The sequence below is a fragment of the Lissotriton helveticus genome, chromosome 3_2, assembly GCF_964261635.1.
Source record: "Lissotriton helveticus chromosome 3_2, aLisHel1.1, whole genome shotgun sequence".
Classification (NCBI taxonomy): Eukaryota; Metazoa; Chordata; class Amphibia; order Caudata; family Salamandridae; genus Lissotriton; species Lissotriton helveticus.
Genome location: NC_136062.1, coordinates 2,901,037 through 2,928,821, shown reverse-complemented (window position 1 = coordinate 2,928,821; position 27,785 = coordinate 2,901,037). Strand labels below are relative to the sequence as shown.

Below are 27,785 nucleotides of genomic sequence, written 5' to 3'. Positions count from 1 at the left end.
CAGCACTCTGCTGTGCCCCCTATCGGAGCTCCTCCCTTTGGGTATAAGGAGGGGAATATGGTGTAAAATGGCAAGCAGGGTGCAGTGGCTCCATGAAGTGGGCAGCCATTCTTGACTGTTAAAGCAGCGCTTTTCTGCATTAAGTAACAATCATTACATCTTACTAAAGGTTTTTGTGTTTATTTCCACACAGACACAGGACAGGGTTTAAAAATACATTTGAGAATAAACCAGGCCGTGGGTCAACCGAGGCGACACATTGCTGGCATCTTCCGCACCCTGCAGCTCGTGATGGAGAGCGGTGCCGCTATAAACCTAGCCCCAGCAGACTCTGGGGGTCTTTCCCAGGACCCTCTTTTTCTTCACTCATTTTCCCTGATAGGTGCATATTTTCATAGAAAACATATCTCTTGGCTAAATTACAACAGCTGGTGTTTGGGGCAGAGCTACACAAAGAGTAAACACTTGCTGCAGCAAAGCCACTTATTAGCGGAAAATCACGGATAAATTGCTCAAGACTAGGATCGCAAAGAAACTAGATCGCAAAGAAACTAGAATACACATGCAGCTTAACAACCCTTTGAAATCGGGGGTTACATTGCTGGACCCCTCTAAACACGGCAAATCGGCAATAACATATTCGTCAAAGGACTAACGAAAGGTCGGCCCTCTCTCATCATTGCAAAGTGTTGAGCTCTAGTCTTACCTGACATTAAAAAGAAAACGATTTTCATTGCAGGCCTGTCACTCACAAGTTATATTTGCTGACCAGTTCTCTTGAGCAATTAGAAAATGTTTCCTTCGAAACTGCACATAATTGCCCTCGGTTGTCAACGACATTAAAGGAAATGGATGTGGTGCGCCTTCATCACTGTTGTATTTCACGACCCCGCGCACCGCAAAATGGCCAATCACTGCATGACTACATGAAGTCACACACAGTGATTGGCCATTATGCAGTGTGTGTGCACCACCCATGAGCGGCATCCAATAATGGATTGCCCTGCGGTGACCGGCCAATCCTGGCGCTGCAAGCAGCGCCAGGATTGGCTAGGGGGGCTCATGAATGCTCGCCCTGTGTCGCCTTCGTAAAGCCGGGGGCTGCGGCCAGCTTAAAAAAGCACCCCCCTATGGGGGAACACTGATGCGCATGCGTGGGCAAGTTTCTGCCCCACGCATCACTTGCGCGCTAGATACCTTGGCTGACTGTCTGCTGCTGCAGCTGAGTGTGTCACGTGGTCGTGGACAGCCACTCAAGCGGCGCAGCAGGCCAGACCAGCCCCCCTGCACTCCCCACTCCTGGATAACTCGGGTGCTTCCCGGATTCCCGGCGGCGCTCGCTAGAACTTTGTTTTTAAACAACAGTCAGTCACCAGTTTGTTTTAATAATGCAGCAGCGCGTCCATGGGGCTTGTGGGGCTACGCCCCTACGCCCCAATGGACGCACCGCTGCTGTGTGTTTTACCTTTTAGCATGGCACATACCTTCTTTCTAATATTTTTGTTATATTTTTTGTAATAAACACAATCCTTGTCAGGGCGAACAACAAAAGTCACTAAATAAACATGTGCTTAACCCTCTGTTAACCTGGCACAAAAGGAGTCAAGCTTAACTTAGAGGCAATGTGCCAAGTATTTATGCAGTACTCAAAAATAAAGAAAGAGAAAACACAACAAGGAAAAATCCAAAACCAATTTAGAAAAGTGGACGATGTTTTTTATAAAATCAAATGACTCAGGGAGTAATTGGGGTGTTTTATATGGTGTGGTAGTGCAACCTCACCATGTAATACACTTACCAGAACCCTTTGGCTTCATCTGTCAAATCCTCAACTCAACACTCGGTAGCTGTGGCACTGAGCAGAAAGACGTACACAGAGGAACAATTGTAATTTATTGTTACTGACTGTTATACTGACTTAATCAGCACTCTCCTTTTTTTGAAATAGTCCCTTTCCTTACCAATTTGCCTATCACAAACTGTATAATACAAAAGTGAAATACTGACTTAATCAATACTCTCCTTATTTTGAAATAGTCCCTTTCCTTACCAATTGCCCATCACAAAACTGTTGAACCAGTTAACTTTGCAGAATTCTATTATCTAATAAACTAACCACACCCCAACATACCCACTGATATCTACAACTATATACCCATCATCACTGACTTATCTCATTCTGCTATCTTTATCCCTGGATTGTGTATGCTGCTCAGAACATATTATAAATTGTGTTAATTATTTATTATCTTGTTTATGTGCAATCATAATGGTTAATTATTTTCCATTGCTAATCTGGTCTACCTTATCTTATGTTGAAAATGTAATGTTTAACCTTTAATCTTTGATACCGCTGCCTTTCCGCAAAAAGTGCTAATCATCTTCTATTGCTAATCTGGTCTACCTCATGTTATAAAACAAACTATAATATGTAACCTTTCATTTGGCACTCGTAATTTATATCCCTCTCTTTACCCTTTTGTTTATATTGTGAAAGTTGTATATTTGCTATCTTTTCTGATGTACTCGGGTCTCCTATTACCTCTTTGATATGTGTAATTTTTAAATCTACACTAGTAATTTATATTACTCACTTTATCCTTTTGGGTATAATGTGAATTTTGTATATCCTTATTTGTCCTGGTTCATTCCCACTTCTAATGCCTTCCTGATCTCTCCCTCTAGCTGTTCTTTCACCTCTCCTCTTGACTAAGTTTCTCTCCTTGTTGAGATCTTCTCCACTCCCACCTCTCTCTCTTAACTTCGACTTTGCCTACCACCTCTTCCCCTGCTATCTCCCCCTTCTCCCACTTCACCTCCTCACTGCCCATCACTCCAATCTTCCATCCTGTGCGATTCTTTTCACGCTTTATTCAAAATTCCACCTCTATCTGACATCCTCCCTTTTCCATTCCCGTTCTCCTTCTCCCCTTCCCTACTTCGCACCACCCCAAACTTTCCTTTACTTCTTCCTCATCCCCTCTTTTCTTACGCAGCTGACACATCATGCCTCTCCTCTCTTATACTTCCTTGATGCTAGAATCACCCATCTCCAGACAGGGCCCTAACTCGTGGTCTATCATTTACCCCTCTCACCTTTCTAAAAATGGTAAGAAAAATGTTAAACACAAACTTCTTATACTTCACCAAGAAACACTATTTGTAGACAACTACTGTAGCCTAACCACCACCATAAAAACCAACTACATCTTCTTCACCAAACGCCCTTCTAAATGGAAAAGCATCTTTCTAAGAAACCTCCCTATCACAAATTCCCACAATATCCCTTATGGTCTGAAACTCTCCACCACTCCTTCCTCTTCCTTTCCTGGTGAAATTGACATCTCTATATTCAAATCAGGAAATATACTTATTCAAGCATCTGAAAAACACCGAAACATTTTTGAACACCACTTCAGATCTCTGTCCCAAAACCTTATACCTCCACTGATCTCTAACCTCCCCGCCTCCCAACTGCAAGATACCTTCTTATCCCCACAATCCCCGACCCCCTCGCATCCATTCTCTGACTCATTAACCTTAACTGAAAGATCTGACTCCCATATCCTCTCACACCCGACCTCGCTAGATCTTAATTCTATAGTCATTAATGAAAGCCTCACTTCTCAATCTCACCTCCTGACTACCTCGCCAGCTTCCCCCATCTGTAGATTCCCCCGCAACCCCCTCAACCTCCCAAACCCACCGCCTCCACCTACAGCTCCCTTGGATCCACGATCTACCCCTCCCCCCCTGTATTCTTTCAATAAAGCTACCATCCCCATAGTACCTACACCCTCCTTGTTTAACTCCCCCATGTACTCCCCAATGGCTCCCCCTATCTCCCCCACTCCCTCTCCTACAACCCCCTCTCTCCAGTATCTAGCCAACTCTCCCAAATCCAACTCCCAGACCATCCATACTTTCCCCGACCCACATTTTTACTCCGGGAACCCAACCCCCCACCCCTCTATCCGACTCTACCTCCTCACCTTGACTACCCTCTCCTCCCCCTCCAGGCTTTCCTCCTCTTCCACTTTCCAGACCTCCTCCCCCTACCATCAAGGACTCTTCACTTCTTCCTCCTGATCTCCCAGCACACCTCTCTATCATACATCTTACACAAACACTCCTCAATATCGAATTGCACCTCTCGACCCTCATATTTGAACTTTCTTCCCTCAGAAATGATGTCTCCTTGCTCACTACTAATAACCCTCCCAATCACTCCATCTCCTCAGTCCCCTCACAAAATTACCATGCTCCCCATATCAAAGTATTCCTTTCCCCCTCTCCGGCTAAAACAACTGATTGTCATAGCTCACTCAGCACACCCCTCCACCGAGCCATCTTTCCCCCATTGACCTCTTTGAACATAATAAAGTTCTCCCCCTCCCCAGCCCAACTTCGAAGTCCCCTCAACCTCATGCATCTATCCCCGTGATCCTTGGTACTTATAGGAACCCGTCCTCTCCTGCCTCTCCTCCCATACTGACGGACAGTAGCATTAACTCACTCAGCCCTCCCCCATCCCCAGCCACCTTCTCCCCCACGACCTCACGGACCTTAATCAAATCTACCTTCTCTCCACCTCCTCTGTGATCTCCCCACTTCCTCACTCAGCTATCCCAGTGATTGTGGGAATTAGTAGGATCCCTTCTTCTCCAACCTCACCCAGACTCCCTCAACAACTCACTTCTATCCTCACCTGCTCCTCCCCAAAACCCAATGACTCTAACCCCCTTAACTGCATGTACCCTCTCTCCACCTCCTCAGCGATCTCCCCACTACCTCATTCAGCTATCCCAGTGATCGTGGGAATTAGTAGGAACCCTTCTTCCCCAACCTTACCCAGACTCCCTCAACAACTCACTTCTATCCACACCTGCTCCTCCCCTAAACCCAATCACTCTAAACCCCTCAACTGCATGCACCCTCTCCCCCCCTCCTTAGCGATCTCCTCACTACCTCACTCAGCTATTCCAGTGATCGTGGGAATTTGTAGGAACCCTTTTTCCCCAGCCTCACCCAGACTCCGTCAACAACACACTTCTATCCACACCTGCTACCCCTCAAAATCCAATGACTCTAAACCCCTCAACTGCATGCTGCTGAACTGCAGGTCCGCCTCTTCTCATGCTATGGAAATTGCTGAAACCATCCTCAGCGAAAGCATTGACATCACCTTTTTGACGGAAACCTGGCTCAACTCCCACTTCTCATCAATCCTTGAAATGCTTTCCCCGCCGGGGTACTCCATCCTTAGAAAAGACAGAATTGATCAAATTGGAGGGGGCATCGCTGTAATTTATAAAGGTGTACTTAAACTTTCTCCTATCCATCACTTGAACCTATCCACTTTTGAATACCTTGGTGCTGACCTTACAATTCAGGGTTCCCCCCTATCTGCTTGCATATTATCTACCATCCCACTGGAAACCCTCTTACCTTTGCCGAGGAGTTGTCTGATCTCCTTATTCAATCATCGCTCTCCAAATCCAGAAACCTCTTCCTAGGGGATTTTAATATCCACTGGAACAAAAATGTCGAACCCACAGTTAACCTCATCAAGGATTTTCTTGAGATCCGTGACCTGACGCAACTCTGCAATTCTCCAACTCACTCCAAAGGGGCCACCCTAGATGCTATTATCACTAGCAAGGAACTAGCTTCTCTTTCCCACATCATCCCCATTGACTGGTCAGATCACCACCTCATCCTCTTCACCATTAACAACTTCATTCCACCCCCTCCCTCTTGCTCCAGCAAACAAAAAAAACTAACTCAAAATGTTCACCTGATTCCCCCAGGCAATCTGGAATCTACATTAAAAGCTCGCCTACAGCTCTCCCCTCTCTCTCAAAGTGCCACAGGTCTTACTGAACATTACAATAACTCTATCCTTGAAGTCCTTGACCAAATTGCCCCTGCTAAATTAAAACTCCAAAAACCTATTCCGTCTAAGACCTGGTTCAATTCTGACCTTAACAAAGAGAGACGAGCTCTCAGGCAGACTGAACGCATTTGGAGGAATCAACCTTCCACCTCTAATCTTGTGCTCCTTAAAGATGCTAGGGCCAACTACAAAAAACAACTATTTAACGAAAAAGCGTCCTTCCTCCGCTCCCAAGTTGATCAGGTTAGAAACCGTCCTAGAGAACTTTTCAACATTGTTAAAAAACAAACTACCTCAGCTCCCCCAAAGCTACTAACTACTGTTGAGAGATGTGAAGAAATTGTTGGCTTCTTCTCTGATAAAGTCACTAAGATTGATCAATCCTTCGCCCCAACCCTTCCACCTTTTAGCCAACACCCCCTCACTAACATTCCCCCTGTGCCTCCCTCCACTTCCCTCCCCCCCAGGATTTCTCTCAACCCCCCGTCTCTATCACCCATTTTGAACTTTACCCTACCTCCCCCAGCTAAAAAACAACGCATTTTGGAGTGATTTTTGTCCTGTTTCAGAAAAGGATGTTCTGAACATCATCACCAAGCTTAAACCATCCTTGCACACCAGTGATCCTCTTCCTGCACATTTGGTACAAGAACTTAAACACATCATCGCCCCACTATGGACCAATATTATCAACTCTTCCTTTACCACTGGTATTGTTCCAGCTTCCCTCCAACTAGGCCAAATTACTCCCATCATCAAAAATACAGCGGTAGATCCCAACGACTTTACCAACCTGCGCCCTATCTGCAATCTTCCCTTCCTATCCAAAGCCTTCGAAAAATGCGTCTCTAAACAGTTGGACAAACACATCGACACATTCAACCTCTTAGACGTTTTCCAATCAGGTTTTAGAAAAGGATGCAGCACTGAAACAGCTATGCTCAACATTATCGATGACTTACATCGGTCCATGGACAAAGGCGAATCCTCCCTCCTCATTCTTCTTGACCTCTCTGTTGCCGTGGATACTGTTAACCATGTCACTTTACACAACATTCTCAAAGACTGTTTCGGCTTTGACGGTGATGTTCTCAAGTGGTTTGCCTCCTATTTCCAAAATAGAACCCAACAAATTAAAGTCAGTGGCTGCCTTTCCAAACCTCAACCTGTCTCCTTGGGCGTTCCACAGGGATCTATCCTTTCTCCAACTCATTTCAACCTCTTCATGGAACCCCTCACCCTTATTCTTAAACAAGCAAAAATAAGTTATCACCTCTACGCCAATGACACCCAACTATACTACAAGATCAAATCCCAGAATGACATCTTACATCTTAATGATGCCTTGACCAAGATTCAATTATGGTTCCATCAAAACCACCTTAAACTAAACTCCCAAAAAACAGAAATCATCCTATTCTCTCCCAAGAACAATTCGCTTCCTATCCAACACTGGATCACTGACATTAAAGCTCTAAACTGCTCTCTCATAATCTCCAACTCGGCCAAATTGCTCAGCATTAGCGTTGATCAGAACCTCAATCTGATTCCCCATAAAAGAAACTCGGCAAAAGGTGCACTCTTCACACTGCATCACCTTAAAAAAATTAAACCGTTCATCCCAGCTGAGGAATTTAAATCAGTTGTACAATCACTGGTCCTATCTCGAATAGACTATGGCAATGCCACGCTCGCTGACACCCCTAAAGTCCACCTAGCCCCTATCAAATCTGTTCTCAACCTTGCTGCCAGGCTCATCTCTGACTGTAAGCGATACGATCACATCTCTCCAATTCTCAAAAACCTCAAATGGCTTCCAATCAAAGGCAGATCCACTTACAAGATTGCCTGCATCACTCACAAAGCCCCTCACCAAAATACCCCTACTTACCTATCCGATAAACTCCAAAAAGCCGGGTGTGCTAGAACATTGAGGAGCACTAACGCCCTTGTTCTAATCCCGCCTCAGCTAAAAAAGAAAGCAACTCAATCTCGCTCATTCTATGGTAATGCCCTGTCCATCTGGAATACTCTTCCCAAAGAACTAAGCTGTAACCCATCCTACCCCTGCTTCAAAAAAAAACTCAAGCTGCTCCTTCTCAACAAATATTGGGGTCCCTAATTATACTTACTGTCACTGGCCTTGAATTCCCACTCTATTCATTACTTATACAGGCCCCCCCACCTATAATCTTACCTCACCCCTCACTTCCACAATTGTATACCCTTATCTCTTGCCTTTCTCCAACTATTGACCTTCTATTCTATTCCTCTCTGTCCTCCTGATTTAATACCCTCTATTGCCTACTTGATTTTGTACTTCCTATCTGTAAATCACCCATATTGTTCAACTGCCTTACCTTATTTTTGCAACTGTACTTAGTTGGAACTGTCTTTTGTTTAACCTATCCTGTAAAGCGCTCTGATACTCTTGGGTCCAGCCAGCGCTCTATAAAACCTTTAAATAAATAAATACATTTAAACAGCACCAAAAGAATTGAAGAAGATTTCAACACAACACTCAAGAAATACGACACCAATTTATAAAACTAGACTGTATTTGTATAAGAATTTAGACACTGAAATGAAAAAGATCCACCAGAGAGTTCCAGAGATACATAGTAATAAATCAATGCAATTTTAGTCCTCGGCGAACAAGCCTTGGCAAAGTCAACTAACTGAACACTTAGAAACTTTGTCAAGAAAAAGTTAGGTAAGTGTCACTGGGGTCAGTTAGAAGTACTTGGGGTGACTAACTCCGGCAGGCAGATAGTCAGGGGAACAAGCAAGGTCCTCAATAAGTTACCTTCCGGTCTGTCAGTGTGGGGGAAAGAACTACTCTCTCCACAGTTCCATTTTTGATGTTTGAAGATAGGAGGCCTGGAAGATGGTCATTGTCTTCTTCCGCACCTCCATCTGTTACCATCAACATGGTGATGTCTGCCCTCTCATGGGGTAGCTTTAGCCTACTTACATGGATCACCCTGTGATGGTTCCTGGGAGAACCCAAGTCCACCAAGTAGGTGACTTCCCCCTTCTTCTTCCAGATAAGGTAGCGCCCAGTTCACTTATCCTGTAAGGCCCTCTGTGCTTCAGGCTCTAAGACCCACACCAATTGTCCTGGTTGGTATTCCACTATGAAGGAGGTTTGGCTATACCAGTGTTTGACAAGCTCCTGGCTGGCCACCAAATTCTGTTTGCCTTCTTAACGTACTCGGTCATTCTTGAGCGAAGACAAAGTACAAAGTCCACTATGTCCTGCTTAAGTTCTTTCAGGGGTCTCTCCCATCCTACCTTAACTATGGGGAGGAGCTTCCTTAACTAAGCTGAGTGGACCTCTCACAGAGTGTCCAAAGCGCAGCTCAAAGGGACTGAAACCAACTTTTTTGAGGGACCTCCCTGTGTACAAACAATAGGCATTGGAGGAGAATGTCTCATCTCCTCCTGAGTTTCAGGCAAACCCATACCTGTTAGAACTTGCATCCTTGGTGTGGTTTCCCCTGACATTTTTCCTCAACTTCATGTATTTTTGACTGTGCTGGATTTCATTTTTACATGTTTAGGTACTCTGGCCTCTTTGACAATGCTGATCAGTGCCAAAGTGCAAGTGCTCCCTGTGTAAATTGTGATTATGATTGGTTATCCATGATTGGCATATTTAATTTACTGATAAGTCCCTAGTAAAGGCACTGTGTGTGCCCAGGGGCTGTAAATCAAATGCTGCTAGTAGTCCTGCCGCACTGATTGTGCCACCCACACAAACAGCCTTTCAAATGGGAAGCAGATCTGCCACTGCAGTGTCTGAGCACACAGCTTTTAACTGCCGTGTCACCAGACAAGTGCACCCACTTGCCACACCCTCACCTTACCTTTTCTTACGTCAGTCACCCCAAAGGTAGACCCAAGTTACCCCCATGGGCAGGGTGCAGTGTATGTTTAAAGTAGGACATGTGTGTTTCACATGTCCTGATAGTGAAACACTGTGTATTTCATGTTTCACTATTGCTACTGATAGCTATCCAATAGGCTCTTGTGGGGCTGCCTTGTAACACTTTACACATGTAACTTTCAATTGGGAACAGCTTGAAATTTGGGGTTTGAGCTCTTTGAACTCAGAATTTAGTAACACACCTTTTAGTAAAAATGTTTTCAAATTTTGGGTTTGAAAATGCCACTTTTATAAAGTGGTCATTTTCTTGTTTTTAGCCATCCTGTGTGCCTCTGCATTCTTGTGGATTCACCATCTGGTGTTAGGCTGACTGTTTGTGCATTAACTCCAGGCACTCACACAAAGGGAGCTGAGGCGTTCCCTGCATATGCTGAGGGGCCATCCTAGGCTAGAGTGGTAGGAGGAGTTTTCAGTGACACATTAATAGGCTGTGGCTGCTCTACACAATGCTGTCTCCATCTCCTCTAGTGAAACTGGACCAGGGAGGTCAGAACTGGTTTTACGGATCATGAGAAACTTTCTGAACAAAGACTTCAAAGGTAAAAAGGGGCATAAGTATTAGGCCTGAAACCCCAAAACTTTAGAACACTTCTGGATCGAGAGGACCATGCCAAGTAGAAGAGCTGAAGAGCTGTCAGGAGGAGGACTGTCCCTTTGCTGTGTGTTGCTTTGCTGAGTTGGCCTGCAATTGCTGCTTCAGTCTGTGGGCAGCGGAAAGGACTGGACTTTCACTTTGCTGTATCCTGCTTGAGAAGATTCTCCAAGGGCTTGAAATAGAATTTACCTCCTGTTAAGAAGTCTCAGGGACACAAAGACTTCACCTGCAGCATCCTTGAACCTCACTGCTGGGAGTTCTGATCTGCGTTGTAGTGCCAATTCCAGTTCTGGGCCCTTAGACGTTGTTTCTGCTGCAAAAAGCTACTAAAAACCTGAAACTTGATGCATCCCCTTCCCAGTACCTATTTTCCTGAAACAGCACCGCCGTGTGAGAGAAATTTCCACGCACCGCTGCTGCGCGGCTGATGAAACCGACGCAGCACCTGTCAGCGGTGAAAGAAACCACAGCAACCCAAGTTCAGCACTCCACGTCTCCGAAGTCCGAGGTTGTCGCACTGACTCTGACGCAGGCCCTGCTGTGCAGCTTACAAGATTAAGTAAATAGAAAGGTTCCCTTTGGACTAAACAATTTCAGCTTACTCCATACACACACAAGGACACCACTCAGATATGTTTCATGCTTGGAACACCTCCATAAGGAATACAAGAACACAATGATTAAAACAATATATAATATGCATTTAATGAGACATAAAATTATAAAGACACAGTATCAAATCATTAAAAAGAGTACATCATAAAAACATGTTACTACAATCCCTCTAGTAGTAAAGAACACACAGATTCTCAAATACAAATGTCAATACATGAAAATAACATAACTAAGATGTTACATGGAAGGAAAAAAGGGCAAAGCAATTTAAGCCTTTGCAGTGTTAATTTGGGATAATGGTAAACAAGGCATAGGGCAATAGAATCTTAGCCTCTGTGTAGCCTGTCCCAGTACGAATTTAACAAGAATCTAAAGCGTTGACGCGTTTCGGTGGTTCCAACTTGATAAGGCCACCTTCTTCAGGACATAGGCAGATAATGTTCCTTCCTTAAATTCAGTGTGTGTATCTTAATTATACTCCTGTCATTTGTTGAGTTCAAAAACGGTCTAATGCATCAGAGCCGACTCGTACATTGGAACAGGCGCATACCTCAAAATTGATGCATGAGGGGATTCAATTGCCTTAATGTTGAATTGGACCTCTATTTCTTAGATGTCAAAAATGATTCCCTTATTCTGTAATCATTACTGGTTGCGCAATAGTCTTCAGCTCACCTTAGGACTGTGGGGAGAAAGGACCACGTTTCTTCTTTTCACCTCACAAGGTCTTCCTAGGGACTCACTCATCAACTATCTTTCCTAGTTCCCTAGGGCTAGATAACTTAGAATCCACCTCTGCTGGTGCAACTTCTCTGAATACCATTTGTTAAAATGTGCTCCTTAACCAACAGATTGTAGAGCCCTTCAAATGTATCCACTTGGTTGCCTTTAATCCTATACTCTTCAGGGGTTAACCCTAAAAGCTCAACAAGGGCTACCTACATGTGGGTGTAGGATTCAGCTACCCCCCTCTAGTGTGATAAGCTATCTTTACCAACCCCTGGTACTTACTCTCACAAATGTGTTCCCCAATGTTGTAGCCCCACCTTCCTCATCTCATATGAGGCCAGCCACTTGCCAATGTAATTCCCTGGAAGATAGGTAAGGACAACCCCTTTGGACAACCTTACACCAGGGGCACTCCCATCAGCACTTCCAGATATGCTTCCACCATCTTCTCTGGGCTCCAAGCCCAGCATGGCCCTCCTTTCCTCTAGGGCCAACCTTCTCTCAGACAGAGCTATGGCCCTCTCCCCAAGTCCACGTGTTCCATGATTTCCTATATGAATCTCTGTCTGTGTTCAGAAACAGCCAGACTGTGGGCCCTAAAGGATCCTCCTGGGCCCTCCTAGGGGGCTCCACTCAACATGCTGTGATTGTCCTCCACCTTCTCTTCATTGCCACTACTTCTTTCCTCTGTTGTGAAGGTACCCTGTGAGCCTACCTTCAAGCTCTTGGGTCCTTAAGCAACAAATATTTCTTGACTTTTTCCCTCCTGTACTTGAACTTGTGCGAAACTTTGCCAAACATTTCAAACTCTCCTCCAGTCCTTGGAATGTTTTTGCACCTCTTTGGAGGCAGTCCTCTGGAGTTCAATGATGGCCACAGAACATACTTGTTGGGAGCAAGAACTTACTTTCTAGGTGTCTACCTATGTGTATTATCAGAGGACTTAACTTCAACAGCTACATGGTACTGCCAAACACAAGTTCTGGATCCCACCGCTAGGCACAATTGTGAGGAAACTGGGTGTATTATATGGTGTGGTAGTGCAACCTCACCGTGTAATACACTTACCAACCCATGTAGGACCTTGGGCTTTGTCTGTCAAACCCCTTAGCACAATCCTGGATAGCAGTGCAACTAAGCAGCAAGGCTCACACAGAGGAATAAGTGTAAAGCATTTAAATAGCATGAGAACAATTGAAGAAGAAATCAACACAACACTCAAAAAAGCCTACACCAATTCATGAAAAATAGACTGTATTTTTATTAACCCTGGGCATAGTGGGCGTAGCGGAGCTACATGGAGGTCCACGGAGTTGTGAACAAACTCGGTGGAACTCTGCTCCGCTACGCCATCTGCCTTCACCCCCCTATATTAACAAGTAAATCTACATTACTTACTAGTAAATTAAAACCACTTACCTGGCATGCGGCGTCCCCGGGCTGCCCTCCTCCTCTTCCTGTCCTTATCAGTCAATCCTTGAGAAAACCGTGCATGCGCGCGAGCCCGCGCATGCGCATTTCTTGCAAGAAATGCACGGGCAGAGTGGTCCTGTTGCAAGGGGTGAAGTATGCTCAAAGAAGGCTGTGGATGTGATGCGGTTGATTGAAGTCTTCCGGCAGGTATTCCTCAGTCCACAAAGATGATGAGGCGGTACTGTTTACAGGGTCAACGTCCCACAAAGTCCTCTCCCATCTGGCCGAAGTCCTTTTGCCACTAGACCATGAGTCAAATGTTGTCACTGTCACAAGCCAATCGTTCCTGAGTCAATAACTTGCCTTCTAGAGGTTGCATCCACTCTCCGACAGCACGCTTGGGTTCAACCAAATTGGGTGCAACTCTGTGCATCGGGTCTTGGTTCTTGGTGCTGCATGGCATCAATGGTTGCGACTTGAAGACTTTGCGCTACCAACTTTCCCAAGCAGACTTCTTCAGCTGTTGTCTCCATGTGCTGCGAACAGGAAGTCAGTCGGCTAGCCCTTGCAGTCTCTTGGCTTGAGCAGGCTCTGGAGACAACTCTTTCTTTGAATATAACACAGCAGAAACAGTCTCTCACTTCACTAGCCCACTGTTACAGCAGCTGCAGTCTTCAGCAGTGCAGCCTCTCTTTGCTGGTCCCTCGGTGCAACAGGGTAGTTCTCCTTTGATCCTTCTTCCAAATCAGTCGAGATCTGAGGTATGGGTGCCAGGGGTGCCCCTCTTATACTCAACCAGTACCGTCAGGTCAGGATGCGGTTGATAGCCAATGGTCTTCAAGGTTCCCTCCCGCCTGGTGAACACTACCTGTGGAGTGTGGCATTTGTCTATCCCAAGATGCACCATTGTGCCCAATCTCAAGATTGCAAGAGCCTTCTCTTGTTGTACAGACCTCACTAGCCCACCCTCAGGATGTGGCTAAATCAAGGCTATGTGCACCTAAGGAAACCGCTTTGGCAACTAGTTTTTACTCTCTGCTTGCAATGCCAGCCTGTCGACTTCAACAATGGTAAAGCCCTCCTCCTAGTGATATACATCTGCTCTTCAAAGGTAGCTTTACCTTTGAACCCTGCCTTTTGGGGCTTCCTGCAGAAAGGAGGTGACACCTCCCTAGCCTGCAATCCCTCATTGTTCTCCTTCCTGAGAGTAATTTACATGTCTCTCCAGGAGGTCAGAAAGTTGTTTCGTGGAGTCTGCTCCATGTGTGCCTGGGAATACAAAAGAGCAACAAAGTGGCAGCTCTGCAAAATCTGCACACTGTAACAAGTTAAATTAATTTTGACTTCGGATACCAGTTGGGCTTAATGCACCATGTTGTTTGATACCTTAGAGGGCCCACTTTGGCTGCACTGTTCAGGAGTTAGCACAGCTGCGGGGGGCAGTGTGTAACCCTGTACTTGCCAATAGGGCAACTATGTCTTTCCACAGTATAAACTGTAGTTTTGTTTGTTTTACTGTTAGGACATGTAAAGCACATGTCATACTTGTGTCATATATTGCACCCTGCCTTTAGGGCTCGGTAAGCCTGCCAGAGGGGTGACTTACATATATGTACAGGGGAAGTGGTTTCTTTATATTATATTTAATATTTATATGGCGCAGCAAATCATCCCCAAGGGGATCTCTCGGCACCTGGGAGGCAGACAACATGAATAGAAAATGCTCAATCAAAACAGCCACGTTTTTAGAAACGTATTCAATTGTGCCAAATTCGGGAAAGCTCATATTGCTTCCAATGGAAAGATCTGGCTAGCAGTGCAGGACTGTCCTCCCGGTCTGTAGTGGCAGACTGGGGGACTCGCTTATCTTGGGGAGCCCTCAGGGTGGCACAATCAGTGCTCCAAACCCTCTAACTTACATGCTCTAAGTAACTGGGTACCATTTACCAGGGACTTACATGTAAGTTAGATATTTCTAATTGGGCATAGCCAATTCAACATACACTTTAGGGTCAGGACACTGCCACTGAGGTCTAGTTAGCAAACCCCAGTGCAGTTTCAAAGTCGAAATACCAGAAGCATCAGTCAAAAAACTTGGGGGTGACCATACAAAAAGAGGCATTTAATTAAAACACCAAAATGAAATAAATTGAAGCGGAGTTATACATTTTAAAAGTTTTAAATAAAAACAGTACCCAGATGCACAAATGCCAATTCTGGCAATCTGATTGTGCTGGACAGGGTAAAAATTAAAAGTTCAGACCAATCGAGATGGTGCATGTCGGATACGTGGACCAGATTTGTCCCAATTGAAAATGTACCTTCTAACTTTGTCCAGTTCCACACTAGGAGCGTCAGTCAGAGCATTGCATTGACAGTGCAGTCGTTATCAGAGAGAAGAGCTGGACGACAGTCAGAGCTTTACATTGGTGGGAAACACGGGGCAGTTGTTGTTGACGCTAAGTGCACCATATGAGTAAAGTCCTAAGCCGTTATCCAGGGGAGGTCACTTCAACAGTCGGATGCAGGTCCTGTGTTGGTCTTGGTGAAGTCCACTTGCAGTCACTAAGAGACCGGAGAGAGTTCTTTTAATTTCAAAGAGCCCCGAACCTCTGGATTTTCATTGGAGTTCATCTCTATCAATTTGTCAGTTGGGATAGTACACTCTGACACCAGCCAATGGTCCTTGACCTTGAGAGGCCCTCTTAGGAGTTAGGACTCACTTCAGCATGAGCCAGCAGCAGGGTCCAAGCATGTCCAGTTGGTGCTGGTCAGCTGGGCAATTGCAGGGAAGGCCTCTGGAAGCATGTTGTGTCCCTGTAGCTCAAACAGGAGGTGAGCCAACTGACTATGGGAGTCACTTCCGGGGTCCTAGATTCAAGGAAATCAGGTTCAGTCTTCCTTCTTCAAACAGCAGGGCAGTTCTCCTTCTGAATGCTCCCAGGTCCAAGAGGGTTCTGATTAAACGTTCTGATGGTGTCACTTTTATACCAAGTGCCAGCCGGTGTGTGGAGGGAGGTCACCTTCTTTCTAACCCTAACTGGTCCTGGTCAATTCTTCCCTCTACCCTTGTTTCAGCTCTACTCTGTCTAGGGAGACGAAAGGCAGACATGCCCAGGTGTGGGCTGCATTGCCAAGTGACCTGAATCTTCAGAAATCAAAAAGGGGGCGGGCACAGTAACTACCATTCAGCAGTAGCAAAACTAACAACGAATCCAAACATGATCAAAACTGTGTGCAGATTTAGGTCTGTGGGTATAAAAACATGGGTATGGGATTGGGTGTAAAAAAAAAAAAAAAACATAAGACAGTGAAAGATTATTACCACATTAAACATGAAACACATAACTCTGCGCTTTTAGGGCTATGAGTATAAATCATGGGTATGGGTATAGGTATAAAAAAAAACTTGAAACATAAGGCAGTGAAAGAATTTTACCACAATAAACATGAAACACAGAACTGTGTGCACTGTTAGGTATATGGGTATGAAAACATGGATATGGGTATAAGTATAAAAACAAAGTTGAAATATAAGGCAGTGAAAGAATATTTCTAATTTAAACATGAAGCACAAAACGCAAGACAGATAAAAAAATCTAAGTTAGAAATACAGAAGATATTTTAAGGGACTCTACAGACTGGCAAATAACTAACCCCAACACATTAGCACGTTTTCACAATACAACTGATAGCCCAAACATTTCCACTGTATTTGATGGATGTCAACCGCACTAGCTGCGGGTAAAATAACATAACGTGTATTTGTAAAGCACATGTTTACCCATGGGCATCTTGGAGCTGAATATCCAAATCAATTTTTCTCATTTTATTGACCTCAGAAGGATGGAAGGCCACCCAGGATTTGAACCTGTGACTATGAGGTCAAGCATAGGCCCTTACAGTGGACGCTTTAGTAAGATATTCATATTGAGATGGTGACATTCGCCTTCCACACTAACAAGCAAAGAATGGGTTACTGTATGGATACCAGAACAAATTAACTATAGGTTACCATGCAAAATGCCAGTGATCCTTGATTTGTAGTTGTCATTCATTTACGCAGAGGTGATAGACTGATAAGATCATGGTATTGACATTTTTACTATTGTAATAACGCCTGATGCCTTTCCAGATCATACACTTACTTCTGCAACACACACATATTGCCAGAATTCCCTCCAGAGGGTCACAGGTCCAAACGCTGATGGCGTTACTAGGCCCAAACATGGAGGTTGAGAACTTATACTCCTGATGTACCAGGGCCTAAATTATTATGGGCTCTGAGTAACTGGGCCAAGGCAATCCCTTCAGTACTTGACTCTCAGTAGTAGTGCATGTCAAGTAGTCCAATGCTTCTCATGGGGGAAGTAGGTGCAAGGTTTACACAAGCACCAGAGTCAAAATACATTCAGTAAGCTCAATAAATAAATGTCCAGCCAGATACTTGCTTTTATGAAATAAGTAATTTGTTATATACCAACACAAAGGGAAATACAGCACACCACAAATAATTTATACAGTCTTCATAAGGCCGACACTCTCGAGATCTCCGAGTAATATTCTGAGTCCCACATCCCTATCTACAGACTGTGATTATTCTCCATATGCTTGAGACAACATTCAAGTTAGGTTAGTGCATAGCAGTCTTAGTAGGTCCATTAAGGCTTTTTAGAACTCCAAGTTTCTCAGTGCATAGCGATACATTCAGCGCAAGTTAACCCAGATTTTCTGTAGCCTGATGATCAGTCTTATCCACTTCCGCTGGTGAAGTGATACAAAAGGCCTGGGTGTTTCAACATCCCTGCGATAAGCAATAGTCTGAATGCTATGGGCAGGGCAGCAGGAATCCTCTGCACCCTTCCAGTCATGCGTTAAGTCCTCCTGATTCTGGTGGATGTTCATCTCGGGTGACATATGGGATCTGGTAGTTGAGCTGATGCTCTTCTGACATGGGTCGCAACCCACAAAGCTTCACTTCAAGGACGACAGCCTTCTCTGTTCATCGCGGCCCTCCCTTGACATACAGATTAATGAGCAGCAGAACTCAGGGTGATGGCCCATTCAGGTCACAGTATGGCACAGGGGGATGGTCTTCTTCAGTCACTGCTATGCACCAGGGAGACAGGCCTTAATCTTCTCTGTGGCTACCACCCTGCATACTGTGGTCATGAACAGTGGTACACAGGACAACTAATCCTCCGGATCACAAGCACTGCACAGGACAATGGCCTTCTACAGTGACAGCAGTGCATCAAAGTGACAGCCCTTATTCTGCACCGTGACCCCCCACCAGGCAGAGGGCGTTGCAAATATTGGTGCATGGGTGCAGAGCTCAGTTGGAGTGGCAGTCTCAATGGGACCATAATCTCATACTCTGCTTGAGAGATAGACTCAATAGACAACAACAGAGAAGCCAATACTGCAACTTCAATTTGAGAAAAAGATTACTCTGCGCAAAGAACTAAACTAAGTGCGAGTGGGGACAGATTTGGTCAGAAATGAATCTTATTTATTATTCATCAATATTTTTCAACATATTTGTTGGTTAAAGTTCACCAGACAATTGACGACAATTTATCAAAAGACAGACACTACAAAATACAAATCGCATAAAAATGACATTTACAAAGGCAAATACATAAAAGTAAAAAAATATCAAACAAATATAGTTGATCAACTTTCACATTCAAATCTCATTCTCTCACACAAACCATACATACATGCATAAATATTTACAGTTTCAAAATGTCACAAACTAATTTTTCAAAAACACCAAAGGAACCTATTTGGTCAAATTGCAATATTTTATCTACTGGAAAATTAACTGTATAATTCATAACATCCTTATGGTGTGCATAGGCGGTCCAGTAGATAAAATATTGCAGTTTGACCAAATAGGTTCCTTTGGTGTTTTTGAAAAATTAGTTTGTGACATTTTGAAACTGTAAATATTTATGCATGTTGTGACGGTTCGGTCCGTGCAAGGATGGACACTACGGACCATGGGGCTCTTTTAACTGTTTTTATTGACAGTTTGTCAAAAATAGTTCAAGAAAGCAGAGAAGCAAATGAATAGAAATGAGTCCCGTAACCAGGTTTTCCTCCGGATGTAGTGCTTCCTTCTCTGATGGTTCTTGGGTAGTCCTATGGCCTTTTCCTCCCGCTCCTCTCCGGTCCGGGATGCACTCAGAAAGAAAGGAAACAAACAGCCCTGTTACTGGCTGATACGAGGACAAGAAATGGGAGGGGGAAAGGGAGTGAGGGTTCACCAGGGTTCCGCCACCTTTGTGGAGTAGGGTCTTTCCTACAAAGTGATGCCAGGAACGTGATGTGCCTGTGACCACCCTCACGCTAGCCTGTACCACCCCGTGTCCCCAACAACCCTTGCAAACGCCCTCGTACCTTGTGAAGCCACACTTCTCCCCTGGAAGTGTGGCAGGGCGGCTCGTGGTCCCGTTGGCCTCCTGGCTTGTCGAGTCGTGACACCGGCAGTCTGGGATGAGGGTCTTCGGTTCTCTCGTCTTCTTCTATGTCGGCGTGTTCCTCACGGCGCGGCTGCTCTCCTGGAGGTTCAGCGGTAGCAGACGCACACGGGGTTTCCTTAAATGCCCCAGTGTCCGGTGATTGGCCCGGGTCTCCTGACGTCTCACGATCCAATTGGTTGAATGCTGGAAACGCCAGGGAACTCCTCCCGGACGTCACGGAAGGCAGGGCCTGAGGCGGCGTTCTGGAAGGCAGCGTAGGGAAACACCAGGATATGTCCAAAGGTTCCTGCGGACGGGGCGGAAACGGACAACAGTGAGTAGGCACACCCCGTCCGTCCATGACAGGGACCCTGTCCTCGTGACACATGTATGCATGGTTTGTGTGAGAGAATGGGATTTGAATGTGAAAGTTGATCAACTATATTTGTTTGATAATTGTTTACTTTTATGTATTTGCCTTTGTAAATGTCATTTTTATGCGATTTGTATCTTGTAGTGTCTGTCTTTTGATAAATTGTCGTCAATTGTTTGGTGAACTTTAACCAACAAATATGTTGAAAAACATTGATGAATAATAAATAAGATTAATTTCTGACCAAACCTGTCCCCACTCGCACTTAGTTTATTTCTTTGCGCAGAGTAATCTTTTTCTTAAATTGAAGTTGCAGTATTGGCTTCTGTGTTGTTGTCTATTGAGAAGGAGGCTTGGCCTTACTGTGGGAAGCCCACACCCAGTGTTGTTTTTTCACTGAGAGATAGACTCGACAGGATCATAAATATACCTCGCTCCCTCCAGGTAGTCTCCTCCTCCTTCTTATAGGATCTCGGTGGCAGGCAAATGCTGGTGGTCCAGGTTCTGGGCCAAGTGGTCTGACTTCTCCTGAGTGATGTCCCTTCACCCAGCAGAGATTCTAGCAGACCCTGGTCCCAGTCCTGTTCACAACAGGCAGAAGTCGTGCTGAGTTTCTCCACTTGGACACACAGCCACAGTCGACTGTCCGACATTTGACAATTTGAGAGATTCAAGATCCCCTTTTTTAATCTAGTTCCTGACAAAGATGTGATTTAGTGTCTCAGTCTTTGAAGTTCAGAATGTGGATGTTGCCTCCTTTTAAGTCCCCACTACACAGTTCAGTCCTTTGCCCAGGAAGCCGCCTCTCACAGCAGGACCGACTCCAACTTTGATAGCTGTACAACACAGAACATGAGTGACTCAAGGATCACACCTGAATGTCAGCCTCGCTAATAAATGCCTAACAACAGGTTACAAAGGCCCCAATTCTGATGGTTATGATTCCCTGTCTCTGCAGTGTTTCTCTTATCAGCCCCATTCTCTTCCTAACGATATACCTAGGCCCTAATGCCAGTGACCTTTTGAGAATCAAAGAGCGCTTTTGAAGTGCAAAGGAAATCCTGGCTGTCCCCTCCTCTAAGCACTCAGGAATGTGTCAATCCACAAATCTGTCTGAAATTGTTCCTCCACATCCAAATGCTTTTCCAAGGCCCTAGGTTTCCAATATGGAACTCACAGGCCTGTAGGTACTGTATCATACGCAGACACACATACATCTCAGCAAGCACATGCAGATATAGGCACGCTGCACAGCCCTACATACTAACATGATGTAGGCCAAGGTCGGTTTAAGCCCACAGCAACAAAACTTTACATGAGTAGCCAAGTAGGCCCCACTCCAGCTATCACGGCAGCTCAGGACAGGGGGGCAACTCCGTCCCCATGCATCGGACTTTTCTGTTCCAACACACATACATGAACATGACTCCAAAATACCTGCCTGCCATATCTTAAGGAAAATAAAGATGAAACAACACAAAAACAGAACATTTGTGCATTTTTGTTATGACTGACGCATAACAGAAAAATGGACATGATATAAGAAAATGTCTATAATTGACAATAGTCTCTTAGGGTCTCAGAGTAACAGATTTTGCCGTCTTGTTTCATATTGTACTGGGAAGGCTATTCAAATTACTCCAACTGATTAAATGGTATATCTATACTGAAATGTGGGTGTTATTGCTAGTTGCCCATGTACCCTTCCTTACTCCAGTATGACAAAAACAATATTGTTCTTTCACTCTTTTCTGGTAATGTATTCTGCATGTTACAAAGTATGTAAGACCCAACCCATTGTTAGAAGAAATAGTTTTGAATTACTGTATATTCTTGAATTTTGTATTAAAATGTAATCTCCAGTTAAGAATTCATAGAAAAATAGAAACAAAATACCTGAACTGATATTTAAAAACAAGATTAAAAGGATTTGTAGTTAGAAAAATATATATGAAATATCCAAACATATGAGTATAACAAATCAAAAGTTGGTAAAGTAGCTGCACCTTGAAAACATGACCAAGCATTTTTAATATCTGGATTTGACACTGTGGCTCTTATCAGAAATTGAAAAGATTGTTTAAGAGGTATGGATAATATTTATGCTTCTTGGATAGTACTTTAACTTTAGTTTCTCACCTTTTAACAATTGAATGGCTGTCTCAAAATGGAAACATGGTAACAATTTACAGCCCAGTAATCCTTAGAAACAGAATAGTTATTTTAGACCAGATGGCTATGGTTCAATTGAGATAGCACTGACCCATCGGAGCAAAGCTATAAGATTAAATTAAACGTACATATGAAAAATAAAAAATAAAATGTCATAAAGCCTAACACAAGAAAAATACAACCCCCAGATCTATCTAGTTGCCCCCACCTATACAATTTTAGCCTCAAAGGTTTACATACCAAAGGTCAAACATGAATGTGAAGTGAACAATGTTTTAATCATAAGCAAAGAACAATGATTTTCACAGCAAAACATATAATACTAATATAATATTTACAGAAATAATGGCTAACACAGATTAAAAAAAGATGTCACACAAATGAGTGAATGTAATAATTAAACAATATACAAAACAGTTATAAAGTACATTTAAGGCAGTTCATATTAATTACATGGAGGTCGACGTTTCAGCCCAATGGTAAAATTGACCAGGGCCATCATCAGGACAAGCGTGTTGCAAAGAATACAATAATAACCAAATTATGCACAATCAATGACTTGCAATGGAGAAGCAGAAGGGAAGAGGGGGACACTATAACAAACTGTAAACAAAATAGGTAATTATATCTATATATTCATTCAGAAACTAAAACCAACACCCAGGGGAGTGTAAAAAGCAAAATACAGAATGATGACAAAAAACTGAGAATCGATACCAAGCACCTAATGTGTAGGCTTTATAGAATATGAATAAAAACAGATGGATAAAAAATGAGCAAACAGTTGCCCCTATGGATGGCTAAAAAGGAAATAGCAGGCATACTTTTTCACCTGGGGGTTTTGAGTGACATAAACAACTCGAGCTTCACTCTCTTTGTCTATATCATGTCACTCAGGACCCCTTGGTGAAAAAATATCCCTGCTATTCGCTGTTACCCATCTATCATTCTGTATATCATGTTGACTCTAATATAGTTTGATTAGATGTTTGCTCGTCGTTGAAAAGAACTTCATGCTGATTAGATGGCCCCTAATTGGAAACAGTCACTAGAATAAGGTCTGGCAATGGTGTCCAACTTTTCTGTTGATTGCCCTACCAGCGAACATCCCACCTTCCTTCTGAAGAAAGTAGACATTGTGCATATATGATTATGAAGAGTTAGTAGAGCCCCGCGTACAATCAAGGCTACCATCTGTGCTTTAGTTTAGAAGATAGGAGCCAAGGAGTTCAAAATGTGGCATAGGATATTCTTTTGTCGAGCTCAAGCTGCAACTTATTATCGGCTGAGATAACATCCTGGCTAAGCAGATACCAATTTACTGACTTTCCTCAACCTACCAGACCTTTCTTCTTCATTCAACTTAATTTGACTTAGCTCTGTGGTGTAGAAAAGTCATATCCCAACATCAATCCCAATCTGCACACCACTGTGGTGAGCTTGCTATCAATGCCATTCTTGACTGTTCAAACACGCTTTTTTTCTTAGGCCTGCCCAAAATGAGCTTGTAAAGCAGAAAAAGATGATGCCTGTCTTGTCACCAATATAAAAGGAGAAGGATTCATCGTAAGGAGTCTGGCCTGACTCCAAAAGCTTCCCTGTGGATTATGCCTGTGTTGCCTCCAGGTAGCTCGTCAGGTCAGCCCCTATATGGCTTTCAAACCAGCGAGAGGCATAAAAGCCCATAAGCTCTCGGTGGTCAGCCAACCATAATCTGTTTATAATGCTTTGCATTCTGTGTACCCTGCATAACAGCCCATCACTATTTTTTTTATAATCAGCGACTTGTGACACAGCCAGTTGTCGTTTGTTATAAATGATGTCCAAACTCAACCGTAACAGCTTATTACAGTAAGTTCTGACATCACAGTGCCTGCTGTCAGTCAGCAGCAGAGGGGAAAGTCAGGTCAGGTCATGGAGCGTAGAACGACAACGAAATATATTTTTTCATTCTTCTGGTCTGTTTTTCAAGCTTTACAATAACAACCAGAAAGAAGATATTTATGGCAGCATGTATATTTTTGGCACTCTTTAGGTAATTAGAGAAACCGTAGAGCCTTTCTGCATGTGTCTACACATTCCAAGCTGCTACTTTGCCTTTAGATGACAATGATATTGCAAGTCACCTTGGAGTTCCATAACCATATAAAAGGACTTGGCATTCTGTCTCATTTCTCTATGGTCAAGGAACTCCTCGGCTACTTGAGGTATCCTTATATTGTACGTCAGAGGGCACCTTAACACTTATATTACTCCCCAATTTGATAACAGTAACAGGGTCATCTTGCACTTTTCTTTTCACGGACCCAAATCCTTTAATAAGCTAGAGGGAGCAAAAGAGCCATGCAATCAGAAATTGTCATGCTCACCACCATCTGCACATGTGACTTTGTTCCTTGCCTGTTTTGAGGGTTCTAAACATTTTAGGATATCGTGGCTCCAGTACCATGCTGATGGCCAAGGATGCAGGCTGTCCTGACCCATGAATGCACATTTGTGCGGCTCCTACTCCCATTTGCAAATGCTGTTGGAATATGTGTCACCAAGTGGCTTCAGATGATGGCAGAAAATATGCTGGGAAAGGCTGCTCTCATCATTTCCAGGAAAAGGCTTTCAGACTTATTTTGAACTTTTCTCAGAGTTTTGTTTCTAGTGGAATTTCTGCACACTTTTCTTCAGCAACAAAATTCAGCCATAGTTGGGCCTGCATTGTTCTTGGCTGAGGGGTACCGTGCTGGCAGGAGCTGTGGCGCTGATGTGGGTACAGTACAAGAGAACGGGTGGTGTTTGTACAAGATCAGGGCATTGACTTGTTATTTTTATTCAGGATGGCAGTGTGGGATCAGCCGTGTTCCCTTCCGTGGCTGCTCTGCTGGGTTTAGGTCTACTGCCAGCTTGTGAGGTGCTAATTTTGAAAAACACAAGTGATACCTTCACCAAAATAGTCTCTCCACTTCTTCTTCGTCAGTTTCTTCTCTGCTATTGTCACACTTGTCAATACCCACTACTTTAATGAGATCTATCCCTTTCTCTTCAATGTTTCACTTTCCACATGATATTTCAAACATTTCGACATGTTGCTCTTCAATGTACACACCCACTCTATTGGGCTATCAGTGTATTTGTATTCTTTAATGTAATTGTAGGGTGAGTGCAACATTTTGTTGCCTAACCCGCGATACTATATTTGGAATCTTTGAATTTGCCTAACCTTAACAACACCACTCTGCTAGAAGTGGTGAAACCATATTGGTCTGAAGCATGTTACTTTTCAAGTCTCACTTATAGCTGACTCCTATAGACCACCCTATATGCGTTTGCATACCTGTTGGACATTATGGAATAGCTTGACTTGAAAGCATGTGAAATAATTCAACAAGCATTGCTACAAGTGTGATAGACACGATAGTCAAAGTAGGGGGGTATCGTCCTGCTCTGTGGGTGGATTGTAAGTTGGTGGTGGGGGAATCACCGTAACAAGGATAGGGCAGCAGAACAGTGTATAGGTTACATAGGGGACGACTTAAAGGGCTCATGTAACCTTCGACAAAATGCCTTGGCATTATAAACTTTTTACACAAAGGAGTTAGGTCCTTAGTCGGGACTGAGGGTGGGCTGGACCGTTATAACTATAACAAAAAAACACAGGTGCCCACACTCTCTTTGTTTATACTATAATTATCATACAGACCAAATGAAAAAGTTCATTAGATCTGGTCGGGTATGCCTATCACTTCTATTTTTTAGCAAAAACTTTTATCTGGAGTTTCTTTCTAGGCAAGAAAGGTTTACATATATACAATACACAGGAATCACTATTTACACATCTACACTATTACATTTAAGACAAAGCAAACATTGCGCAAATTACAAATAAAGCAAAAACATCCAAATGACAATAGACAATACAAATTTCTTTTTTCAATGTATCCACATCAATTCCATTCAAAATTATACAAAGCAAACGTCAATTAACAAGAGCAACGAAACATATGTCTATTTTTCACACTGTTATGTGGTATCTGGCTCTTGTGGATGTGCCGCCGCGTTTAAGGTTCCGGTAATCAATCCCCAAACCCTCATCAGGGCTTTGTTATTTATCTGTATAGGATGCAAGAAAGCAATAAAGTTTTATTGACAACCTGTACGCCTCATGTCTACCACTACTATTTGATTTGTAAAAGCTTGTACCTGGTTGTTTTCTGATCAGGCGGGGGATATATTTCATGTTTCTTAATGGGGGCGCGCTATTTGGTGGGTCTCTGTTAATGCGCCTTTATTTCTAAGAGTAAAAAAAAAAAATAAAGCGTGAATCATGTCAGGGTACAGGATAAGGCACAACCTCTCATAGCAATTAATTTCTAGTGCACCCAAATTACATACCTCCATGTGCACACGGCGACGCCGCTGGAGGAGGAGGACAAAGGTGAGGTCGCTCTTTTCGCAATTCTATTTGGAAGAATGCAAAAACGCTATTGCACTGCCTGGAAGCGGTGTGTATGTTACTGCACATTGTGGTCATGAACTAAGAAGTGACACATACCTCATGTACTTATCCTGATTTGTGTGGGAAGTACTTTAGTCCGCACCTTGGCGGAAGCTGTTCAGTCATACAAGGACCTGTCCAAGTATATAAAAAACTAATTTAAGCATTCGATCGCCAAAGACACTTAAATCAACAGCGCTGAATAGATACATCTTTTTATAAGGAAGCTGGCGTACATGTTCTGTAAATTAACAGGCTGCTCTTTTCCCCTTCGAACTTTCTGACGACCCGGTCAGGGCCGTGTCTAGAAACAACTCTCTCGAGAGAGCACACTGTGTAAGAACAAAAAAATCAGCGTGCTGTCATCTATGCGTATTTTGGTGCCGAAAAATATATTAAGACAAGCGTTTCACCATCTCAGCGCTTACCTTAATGCGCAACCTTCTCTCCTGGCTGTATGCAGTCTCACAAACACCCTCTGACTCGCCTGAATGCTAGCGGCGGCCATATTGGGTTGTATAAAAGCCGTGCATCTACTGCAAGGCATTGTGGGAGCCCTAGTTTGAATCAAAAGTGAAAAAGTTTTTTTATATTCTCTTTAGATGTATTATTCTCTATGTTACGACAGAATAATCTTGGCGCAGGTCTTGATTGTAAAACAACTATCTGAGTAATCGTCAGAGTTCATTTGATTGAACACCTGTATGTGTAGTTGGAAAATTATAACGGGTTCTAAGTGTGTGGCACAATTCATAATTCTTACGTGTTGTCAATAAAGACATTCCAGCGCTTCGTGTATATTCATGGGGGTTACCTCTTTATGCATATCTGCTCAGTGAATGCCATATCAGTTCGTTACATAAGTATGACACTATAAATGTGCTTGTTTATTATAGATATACCTCCTCAGACTCTAGACAATTCTGTCATGCTATTAAGGCCAGTTAGTGTACTATTAAACTTCAGGATAAGGTATGCTTCCTTCTGTAGCAATACCTTGTCAACATCAGCGGGGCGCTGTACATTACTCATTGTGAAAAGTACTGACCATTTGAAATCATTCTCATTGTGAGATTTTTCTACAAAATGC

The 27,785-nt window shown here is 43.6% G+C and overlaps 1 protein-coding gene and 1 long non-coding RNA gene across 2 annotated transcripts in view; one reads left to right on the top strand and one right to left on the bottom strand.

The window, feature by feature from the left end:
* ADAMTSL3 (ADAMTS like 3) overlaps positions 1-27,785 on the top strand; it is a 2,298,702-nt gene that overhangs the window by 1,006,842 nt on the left and 1,264,075 nt on the right. The gene's annotated exons all lie outside the window — the stretch shown is intronic.
* On the bottom strand, positions 22,467-27,171 carry LOC144826188 (uncharacterized). The gene is made up of 5 exons (XR_013609694.1): positions 27,124-27,171; positions 26,753-26,829; positions 26,593-26,658; positions 26,401-26,491; positions 22,467-26,310 (listed from the first exon to the last, which is right to left on the bottom strand). It is a non-coding gene; the product is annotated as an uncharacterized LOC144826188 (long non-coding RNA).